This window comes from Mytilus edulis, unplaced genomic scaffold (genome assembly GCF_963676685.1).
Source record: "Mytilus edulis unplaced genomic scaffold, xbMytEdul2.2 SCAFFOLD_460, whole genome shotgun sequence".
NCBI classification, from domain to species: domain Eukaryota; kingdom Metazoa; phylum Mollusca; class Bivalvia; order Mytilida; family Mytilidae; genus Mytilus; species Mytilus edulis.
Window position 1 is genome coordinate 1 of NW_027267640.1, and position 11,336 is coordinate 11,336.

Genomic DNA, 11,336 nt, shown 5'->3' on the forward strand with positions numbered 1-11,336 from the left:
GATGTAAATCAGTGTTTTCCTTAAAAGAGGATTATAGACATTACATGATAATGAACATGTATGATGATATGAGATTTGGTTTTTGTATTTTTTTCTTGGTAGTATAAATGATGGCTGTGAAGAAGTTCTGTCATTTTTGGATAACTTTTGTTCAGACAGTTTGCACCAATTCATAGTTGAAGGTCATGATAGAAATTTTACTTGATTTGACGACAACTCTATCTACATATACTTAAATGTTTACAATGGTTTTATGTCAGACATGCATCTGAGCTGATGCACTTTTTAGTCTGTTTTGTGCAACTGTCATTTATTTATGCATGAATATAAATAAGATAAGTGTATCATTTTATAAATCCATAATTGACATGCTTCCATTTATTGATCAGATCAAACAACTTGTTCTGCTGTTGTTATGAGTCTAAAGAGGACAATCTTTCTTCTGTTTATTATCATACTAAAATGTTTGTTTAAAGGTTTGACAGTAGCTCTTCCTTCATTATGACAAAGTCTTCAAATTTCATATCTTATTGTGTTTATCTTATGAACATTAGGAAATTGTAGTAATTAGATCATGTAAATGATTAGAAATGCTTCATCATTTCGTGGATTTAAGTTTCTGGCCTAATATATTTATTTTTGCAGTAGATGTAGATTTGAGTTACAGCAAAAAAAATTGTAATTATAATGTAGGTGATGATGGCTTGAAATATTGGTAACATAGAAACTGGACTCCTGCAAATGTATTAAAAAACTTGGGTGTTTTACTAGTAAGCCAAAAATAATATTGAAATATCAGGCAAACAAGAAAATCTTTTACACTCTACAAACAAAACGAAATAATTTTGTCCTCACAAAGTGTCTGAGATATGTAACTTGGCAGCAATGTCAAAAGTTCTCTTTTTCAATATAAGCATTATGTTGTCGATTGGAAAAGTGAGCTTTAATTGATTTAAAAAGCAGGGTGAGTTCATTAAAAACCGCAGAACTGTTTTAACAGATAGCATTTGTTTCCCAGAGATGGATTTTGATTATGTATTGTGGTTTAATCTTAATTGTATCTTTTTAGATATATGGTTCTGTATTTGTTGTAAATGAATCTGACAATTAATGATCAGGTTTTATATGATAACAATTAACAATTTCCTTTTTTAGCTCACCTTTCCTAAAAGGAATGCGAGCTTTTCTCATCACTTGGCGTCCGTCGTCGTCGCCGTCGTCTGTCGTCGTTAACAATTTTTCAAACATCTTCTCCTCTGAAATTACTGAATGGATTTGGATGAAAATTAGCATGATTGTTCCTTAGATTATCCTGCACAAAGTTTGTGCTTTGATTTTTGATCCGTCAAAAAACATGGCCACCGTTACTTAAAATAGAACATAGGGGTCAAATGCAGTTTTTGGCTTATATCTCAAAACGAAAGCATTTAGAGCAATCTGACATGGTGGGTAAAATGTTCATTAGGTCAAGATCTATCAGCCCTGAAATTTTCAGATAAATCAAACAACCCATTGTTGGGTTGCTGCCACTTAATTGGTAATTTTAAGGAAATTTTGCAGTTTTTTGGTCATTATCTTGAATATTATTATAGTTAAAGAATAATTGTAAACAGCAAAAATGATCAGCAAAGTAAGATCTACAAATAAGTCAATTTGACCAAAATTGTCAATTGACCCCTTAAGGAGTTATTGCCCTTTAAAGTCTTTTTTTCACAATTTGTTCATCATGTTGACTTACTTTTAAAAATCTTCTCCCTTTGAAACTGCTGTATCAATTTCAGCCAAACTTAGGCTAAATGAGTTTCAGAGTATCTAGAATAAATTTTGTATTTTATTTTCTTATATGTCAAATAACATAGCTCCTATGGCTAAAATGGAACAAGGAGAAAATTTTTTTTTTTTTGCTTTTGAAGAAAATAGGATAATTCAAAGAACATTTAAGTAAATTGAAAAGCCAAAATAATCATTGATGGGAGATTTAACCAAAAAAATTAAGGTGAGCGATTCAGGCTCTTGAGAGCCTCTGTTTATATATACTATAGCATTTTTTTTTGGTTTGTTATGCTAAAGATTTGAAAACATAAGGAACTATTTTGACATATGTAAACTAGATAACACAAAACAGTTTTAAGTTCTTATTTTTCCCTATTTTTGCAAGGACAATGGTACAGAAATTATCAAGCTCAATTTATTTATCTCAAACTAGAAATGGCCATTAATGTGCAATTTAAGCTATATTTCTGTTTAATTTTTATTGTATGATTGTAAAAAATCTCCGCTAAAAACCTCAAGATTGATTTGTGTTAATGTTCTTTAGAATGTTTTAAAAATATTTTCTGCGGTATTCTGCACAGAAACTTATTTGGTTGAAAAAAACAAGGATGTCATTGTAAAAAAGATCATAATTATGTGTAATGGTAAATTGTAGTTTTTTAGCAAGCAAATTAAAATCTATGAGATATATTGGAGAAAAAATTACCAATGAACTCAACAAAAAGCTGCCCTTTAATTTTTAATAATATTTGAGACCTTTCTGGGAGTTTTGGCTGTTTATTTATTACTGATATCTATTTATATGATATCAACAGTATAACAGCATACGTAATTATTAATTGACATATGTTCAGTTAAAATTTAAATTTGTATGATTATTCCTGAAGTATTTCTTTTATAACATTTTATGACTTATAAGTTATATTTTAATTGCAATCATAACTTGCATTGTTATTTATTTAAGTTCTCATTTCATACAAATTGTATTTTTTATTTTATTGGTCTCTGTCTGATGATCAAACTTTACTTTGTAATAAAATGTTATGATGTTTTGTTCTTTATTTTAATTCATTATTGCTTTAATATATTTATTAATTGATCATAATCAACCTTTGATCAACTATTACCATTCACAAATGATTGTTAACATAGGTTGACTTTCAAATTTTTAAGATTCAATATGAACCTACCTATTCTGTGCTTTGAGTCTACAGTTTTATCGTTTCTGCTTATCATGGTTAGCTCCTTACAAAGTCTAGGGTATACAATGTCACTTGATCCCTCCAGAGTATTTTTAAATCCTTTAAACTAAGTTTGGGTGATATAGATGTTTCATTATGTCAGTCTGTGGTCTGTCCAACATACAAATCCACGACTGCTCATAAGATGCTTGTTTGTAGTAGTACAAATGTACTAAAGCAATGTGGGGTCACTGAATGGAGATGTGCATATTGTTAGAAATTTTCTGTTTCTTCAAGTTGATAAAAATTTCATGGTAATGAATTTAATATAAATAAGATGTGATGCCAATGAGACAAACTCCATCCAAGTCACAATGTATTAAAGTAAACCGTTATTGGTGATAGTATGGCCTTCAACACATTGTCTTGGCTTGCAACAAAGAGCATGCTATAAAGGGCCCAAAATGACCAGTGTAAAGTAATCCAAACAGGAAAACTAAAAGTCTATCTTTATATATAAATCGAGATACAAAAACACCTATAAGGCACACCAACAAACGACAATCATTGAACAAAGAGCTGACATAGGATGGGTGCATATAACAATGCAACGAGTTTTAGTGTATATTGGAGATATGAAGATCATTAATGGATAATCTTTTTATTATGTCCAGTGACAATAATTTGAGAGCCATGTTAATTTACCAGTCTGGAAATAGATACATGATTTGTCTGTTTAGCTGCTTCTTCACTTTTTGGAAGTGTATTGCTTTTAATACTTTAAGATGTTTAAACCCTAACCTAAGGATGTGCATGTCTACCAGATTTTAATTTTTATGCTACCTACGAGCATTATGTTTTCTGGTCTGTGCGTCCGTTCGTTCGTTCGTCCGTCCACTTCAGGTTAAAAGTTTTTGGTCAAGGTATTTTTTGATGAAGCTGAAGTCCAATCATCTGAAACTTAGTACAGAGGTTCCTTATGGTATGATCTTTCTAAATTTAATAGCAAATTAGATTTTTTTCCCAATTTCACGGTCCATTGAACATGGACAATTAAAGTGCGAGTGGGGGCATTCGTGTACTTTCGACACATTCTTGTTCAAAAATATTCTGAAAAATATGATGTATGCATTTTGATTACCAAAGTTTATGGCGTTGAAAAAAACATTTCCGGTCTCAATGAAACTTTTCAATTTCAGTTGACCTTATAAGTTAACATATTTCCTGGCACTTAAAAGGATACTAAAAAATTCAAAAGATCTTTAAGATTTTACATAAATTCCTTGTCTTAGAAAGGGATAAAGTACTTTCTGAATCTAACAAAAAATCTCTGAAACTGGCGTTACCAAGATGCTTGATTTTCTTGATTGACAACATTTTTGTTACGCTTGGAGGACGTGTTTTTCAACAAATAAGTGGCATTCCTATTGGTAAAAAATGTGCCCCTCTTCTTGTCGACTTGTTCCTTTATTCATATGAGGCTGACTTCATAAGAAAAAAAAGAAGTTAGCTGTGTTCTTTAACAAATACTTTCAGCTATTTAGATGATGTTCTCTCACTTAATTGATTACCTATTTTTATCAATTGGTGTGCACTGTTGATGGATTGATTTGGAAAAATTCTTGATCAAAGTGGCAAAGCAAAAGGCTCGAAACACATAAAACGAATAGAAAGAAACTGTCATATTCCTGACTTAGTACAGACATTTTCTTATGTAGAAGTGGTGGCTTAAATTTAACTAAAACTCTTACTGGTATGATAGACGCATAGTATTACATATATTGACAATAATCAAAATTCGGGGAACAGCAGTCAATACAGACAGTGTTAGAATTTTAAATACCATAAAAACGGGATAAGTGTATAAAAACAAAAACAAACAAAAATAATTAGACAAGACATCATTAACCAAAAAAAATAGATTAAAAACAAGAATAACAAAAATATGATTAACAATAACACAACAGGACACTGGCAGGATGTATAAATATCGAGCCCCGCAAAAACGATATTACTAAAATGGAATAAACAATATGTATGGCAAGCCGTTTACTATTTATTATAACTTCAGGATATCTCACATCTATAATACTAAAATAACGATCGCCAGGTCCAATTAAATGTCAGCCGTCATGACTTGAAAACGCCGGACGAATTAAAGAATTTAACTTTATATGTAACTAATGACCCCCGCCCCTAATATAGGACAATGGTGTTAACTAAATTTTCACCATTCCCGATTCATTCCCGGCCCTTTTGATTTCCTCATATTAATATATATAATACCAATAATTAACACGTTCCGGGTCGAATCCTAATTGTGTACAGTGGCGGATCCAGAAATTTTCATAAGTGGGGGCCCACTGACTGACCTAAGAGGGGGGCCCACTTCAGTTACGCTTCAGTGATTCCCTCTATAAGCAACCACATTTTTTTCCAAAAGGGGGGGGGGGGGGTGGGCCTGGCCACACACCCCTAAATCCGCCTCTGGTGTATTGCTACCAAAGAGACAAGTAAAATGCGGCGGGTTAAAAACGGGTGTTTCGTGAATCTCAACCTCCCCCTTTTCACCTACAGCTAATGCAGATTTAGTCCTAAAAACGCTTGACCAGGACATGACTTTTTCTCATTTGACATATGCTTGTGTTCTTTGGCCTCATAGCATGTGAATATATCGTCGTGAGATGATGTGTCCGGTGCCACGATGATCTTAATGTGACATTGACCTCAAGGTGTTACTTTTCCTTACTTTTTTCATTATATATATATGCGTTAATTTGGCATGTGGATGTATCACCATGTTATAAAAGTTGAAGCACAAGGAATTATGTCAAATTTCTTTTAAACAAAATCTAGGAAGGTTAAAATAACAATTAATAAGAAGATGTGATAAGTGTGCCAATGAGACAAGGTTCCATCCAAGTCATAATGTTAAAAAAGTTAACAATCATAGGTCTCAGTACGACCTTCAACACGGAGCATTAACTCACATCGTACAGTAAGCTATAAACAGCCGCAAAATAATCAGTGTAACACAATTCAAACAGGAAAACAGACGGTCTAATCTATTTACAAAACGAGAAACGAGAAACATCTATGAAACATTCCAACAAAACGACAACCACTGCTGGTTCCTAACTTAGGAAAGGTGCATATAATATATGCAGGTGCCGGTTTGAAGATTTTAACAGACACCAACCTTTGACCTTAACCTGATACAGCAGTACAACATTACAACAAGAAATGACGCACTATAAAATATTAATTAAAATGGCTAAACTCTATCAAAAATTACGAAGTACACAAAATACAACAACGAGAACAAACACATCTCGCGACAAGCACGAATACAACAACAAACAGCCTGCTAGTTGATAAATGAAAATGACTATATTGTAAACCTATGGCAAGCCGTTTTGCTATTTATTCTTACTTCAAGATATCTCATAAACTTTATAAGATATCTTATATAGTTTATAAGATATCTTATAGAGTTTATAAGATATCTTTAATTAGTTTTTTAAGATATCTCATATAGTTTATAAGATATCGTATATAGTTTATAAGATATCTCATATAATTTATCAGATATATTATATAATTGTCTTTATAAGATATCTCATAAACTATATAAGATGTCTTATAAACTATATAAGATATCTTATATGAAAATAGTTTTATAAGATATCTCATATAATTTATCAGATGTATTATATAATTGTCTTTATACGATATCTCTATACTTTATAAGATATCTTATAAACTTTAGAAGATATCTTATAAAGTATATAAGATAGCTTATAAATTTTAGGAGATATCTTATATAATATATTAGATATCTCGTAAAATGAAATTATATAAGATATCTTATATATTATAGGAGATATCTTATTTAGTTTATAAGATATCTCATAAAGTTTATAAGATCATTCTCATAAATTTTATAAGATATCTCATAAATTTTATAAGATATCTCATAAAGTTTATAAGATATCTCCTAAAGTTTATAAAATATTTCCTAAAGTTTATAAGATATCTTATGTAGTTAATAAGATATCTTATATAATTGTCTTTATAAGATATCTCATAAACTATATAAGATATCTTATAAACTATATGAGATATTTTATAAACTATATAAGATATCTTATATAAACTATATAACATATCTTATATAAACTATATAACATATCTTATAAACTATATAATATATCTTATAAACTATATAAGATATCTGATATAAAAGTTGTTTATAAGATATTTCATATACTTTATAAGATATCTTATAAACTATAGAAGATATCTTATAAATTACATAAGATATCTTATAAACTATATGAGATATCTTATAAACTTTAGGAGATATCTTATAAACTTTAGGAGATATCTTATATAATATTTGAGATATCTTATAGAAATGAAATTATATAAGATATCTTATATATTAAAGGAGATATCTTGAAATTTCGAATAAATAGTAAAAACGGCCTGCCATATAAATCCCCCAATTTTTGGAAGATGTACAGGTCGAAGACGTATTTCTTTTTATCAGTTCACTTGATGTCTTTGAGCTGACATGTAAGTTTGGAAAAGTCGAACCTCAAAATATGAATAAAACAAGTTTTAAAATCATGATAAACACTTTTTGAGATCTTGCTGTTTGTTCTTCGGATTTGGATACCCGATGTGATTCATTGCCATCATACAAGGCAAACATCCAAATTGTTTATCCTTGATTGAAGTTTTTTTTCTCTCGGTTTACACCCCTCGAGGAAAACAACCCATCTCGGGTAAAAAATTACAATAATTGTTTAATGTTACACTACTGTCTCAGGTTATGACGTCTGTTAAGGGTAGGATGTTCGCTTGTCATGTTTTGGAGTTTTTGTCAGATTTTCGAAATCTTCTGGTTTTATCCATTTGAATGCCTTAAAATACTTTGCCCATTGACCCTCATTCATTTTATAAATCTTTTACATGTATAATTATAAGCCATTTGTAAAAGTCCTTATAAAATATTATTTAGTTTTTAATAGTTTTGAGAACTTTAGCTTGTCAATGATAAGACTATGAAAAGTCAAGAGAGAACGTTTTCCCGCCTAAATTTCAATAGCTAATATCTCAAAAACAAGCACATTGAACTCTATATTTTTGTTTGCTCTTTTGCTTCTTAATTAATCCCCTTTCAATATATATTAGTCTATTGGAAAGTTGGGGGGGGGGGTAACTTCGATATTTTTTTGGTAAGGGTGCGCCATTTTTGCCTCAAAAAACGTACCCATTTTAATATAACATTCACTGAAATTCAGTACCTATAGTTATAAAAACATTTAAGAAAGAATGACCTATACTTCATGCTTATATAAGGCACTAACTCAGGCGACAAATTTCCTGGGTTCGTTTGGGAACTTATTTGAAAGGTGAACTTTCAAATGAATTGATTTAATTTAATATAATAATTGACCATTAATATTGTAAGATTCTCAATAGCATATTTATATATGATATGTAGATCATACCCAAAATCCATATACAGTTATCAAACGTAAAGGCATTTTAATATAAGATGTCATTAAAAAGGAGGGTCATTTCTATATAAAATCTCGCAAAATTATGACCCATATTTTTGGCACATCCCCGTATACCCAATAATAAGAAGTAACACCAACTCCCCCCCCCCCCCCTCTCGTGGTTTTATTTTGACGTGATCGGAACACATCTTATGGGAGTTATTTCCCTTTGAAAATTTAAGATAGGCGATATGTTGGATAAATTCATACGGTCAAGGTCAAAGGTCAAGGTCATGTTATAAATTTTGAATTTTGCTTGTTGTCGTTATTCAAAAGAAACTGTTACAGTTAATGAAATGATATGTTTGCCAAATTACTGTTTACAATAAGGCGCAACTTCAACCTGTTCAGTCGAAGTGTTTTGGTTAACCCTTATAGGAGTTTTCTCCCCTTATATATTTGAAATCATTATTTCTCCACAACCATACAAGTGATTGACCTCGGACCTTCCAATTTGAGTTCACTGACCCATGACCTTGAAATTGAGGTCAAGGTCAAAGGTCATGGTCATGTTATAAATATTGAATTTTGCTTGTTATCGTTATTCAAAAGAAACTGTTACAGTTAATGATATGATGTGTTGCCAAATTACTGTTTACAGTCATGCGTAACTTCAACCTATTTCAGTCGAAGTGTTTTGGTTAACCCTTATAGGAGTTTTCTCCCCTTATGTATTTGAAATCATTATTTCTCCACAACAATACAAGTGATTGACCTCGGGCCTTTCGATTGAGTTCCCTGACATATGACATTGATTTTGAGGTCAAGGTTGAAGGTCAAGGTCATATTCAAAATTTGTTGATTTTGCTTGTAATCTATATTCAAAAGAACTGTAACAGTTAATGATATGATGTGTTTGCCAAATTACTTTTTACCATAAGGGGCAACTTCTACCCATTTATCTAGTGTTTGGTCAACCCTTATAGGAGTTTTCTCCCCTTTTGTATTTGAAATCGGTATTTCTCCACAACCATACAAGTAATTGACCTGGGTTTTTTTTATTTGAGATCACTGACCTATGGCCTTGAAATTCAGGTCAAGGTCAAATTGACTTTTTAGATTTTGACCTTTGCATTAAATTATTGCTTGTTCATTATAAAACAATAAAGTCTCCTGCATATACCTATTAATCTTTTTTTTTATATCAGTTTGAGGTACCAAATCAAATCAACAAGGAGTTACCTTTTCTAACATCTTTTTTTAAAATTCATTCTTAGTATCGAGATGGAAAGACCTTCAATTGTTCCCTGAAGAATCGGTTTTTCATTTTATCAGTCATTTTTAGAGTCTTTATAGTTACCCGTTAGGTTAAAGACTTTGAGTCTTTAGTTGGCCCGTTGACACTATTGTAATGCATTTCTTTAATTCAATAAAAACTTGTTGTGTGATACATATCATACCATCGCACCCAACTGTAGTTTTATTGAGTAGAATATTTCTTTTAATCCATATTATATTAATAAAATTAACGGTACTAATTTTCTTGCACCAGATGCGCATTTCGACAATACATGTCTCTTCAGTGATGCTCGTGGCCATAATATTTGAAATCCAAAGCTTATATAAAAGATGAGGAGCTATAATCCAAAAGGTCCACGAAGTAAAGCCAAATCCGTGAAAGGAATATTAAAGTTCATTTTATTCTATCTTGCCGATGAAATTTAACTTTAATCTATATAACAACAAAATTATAATAATTAGACTCACCTGTTACTACGTGTCTATTAATATTTTTGCAACACCATTTACGTAATATTTTACTTATTATAATAAGAACATCTGTTTTGTCGTAAAATTGAGCTGTCCATGGCCATGTTATACTAGCACTTGTGTTTTTATTTTATAATTAGATTTTGTCATGGGTCTAAATGTAAGCCTACTTGTTTTTGTTCACATTTTGTCGATTTAATGAGTTAGGCCTTTTTAATTATCTTTTTATATATATTATGTCATTTATTTGACTTGGCACTGTCAACGTATATTTGTTCCGCCTAACAGAAGTTCCAATGGAAACTTTGTTATAAACATTGTCATAATATATATTCCTGTTGGAACAAATATTCTATACCATTTTTTCCGTAAGGAACATATACTGTAATATTTATTCCTGTGGAAATAACATTCCAGAATATATTTTCCTTTTGGAACTTATGTTATGAAGGGACTTCTATTCCGTGACAGGCACAACCTTTTGAAACTTTTTTGTTTTCATTTGTTTGCTTTATTTGGCCTTTCAATATACTTCAATTCGAGCGTCATTGTTGAGTCTATAATAGACGAAATGCGCGTCTGGTGTAATATAAATTGTAAGCCTGACATCTTTGATATTATGTATTTATGAGTAATGGTACAATACTGTGTTTGTCTCAGGATAAGGTCAAGGTCTGTTAAAAAGTTTATAACCACTGCATTGTATGCAGCTGTACTAAGTCAGGGACCTGTTGTTCAGTAGCTATCGTTTGTTGGTGTGGTTCATATGTGGTTTTCCTTTCTCGTTTGTTTATTAATTAGACCGTTGGTTGTCACGTTGGAATTTGTTACACTGTTATTGTAATGGCCCTTTTTAGCTTGCTGTTCGGTGTGAGCCACGGCTGTGGATCGAATGCCGTACTGAAACATTTTATTGCCAACTTTAACTACATTGTGTCTTATCAACACTCATACCCTATCTGAAGTATGTTAAAGTGTTTATTTTAGGGTAGCCAAAAATGAAATTGCGTTTCCATCACCCTAATTCCCAACGGCTGCTATATGAGATAGGTACTTTAATAAGTTATGCAAATATGACAAGCATTTTAGATTCAAAAAATCG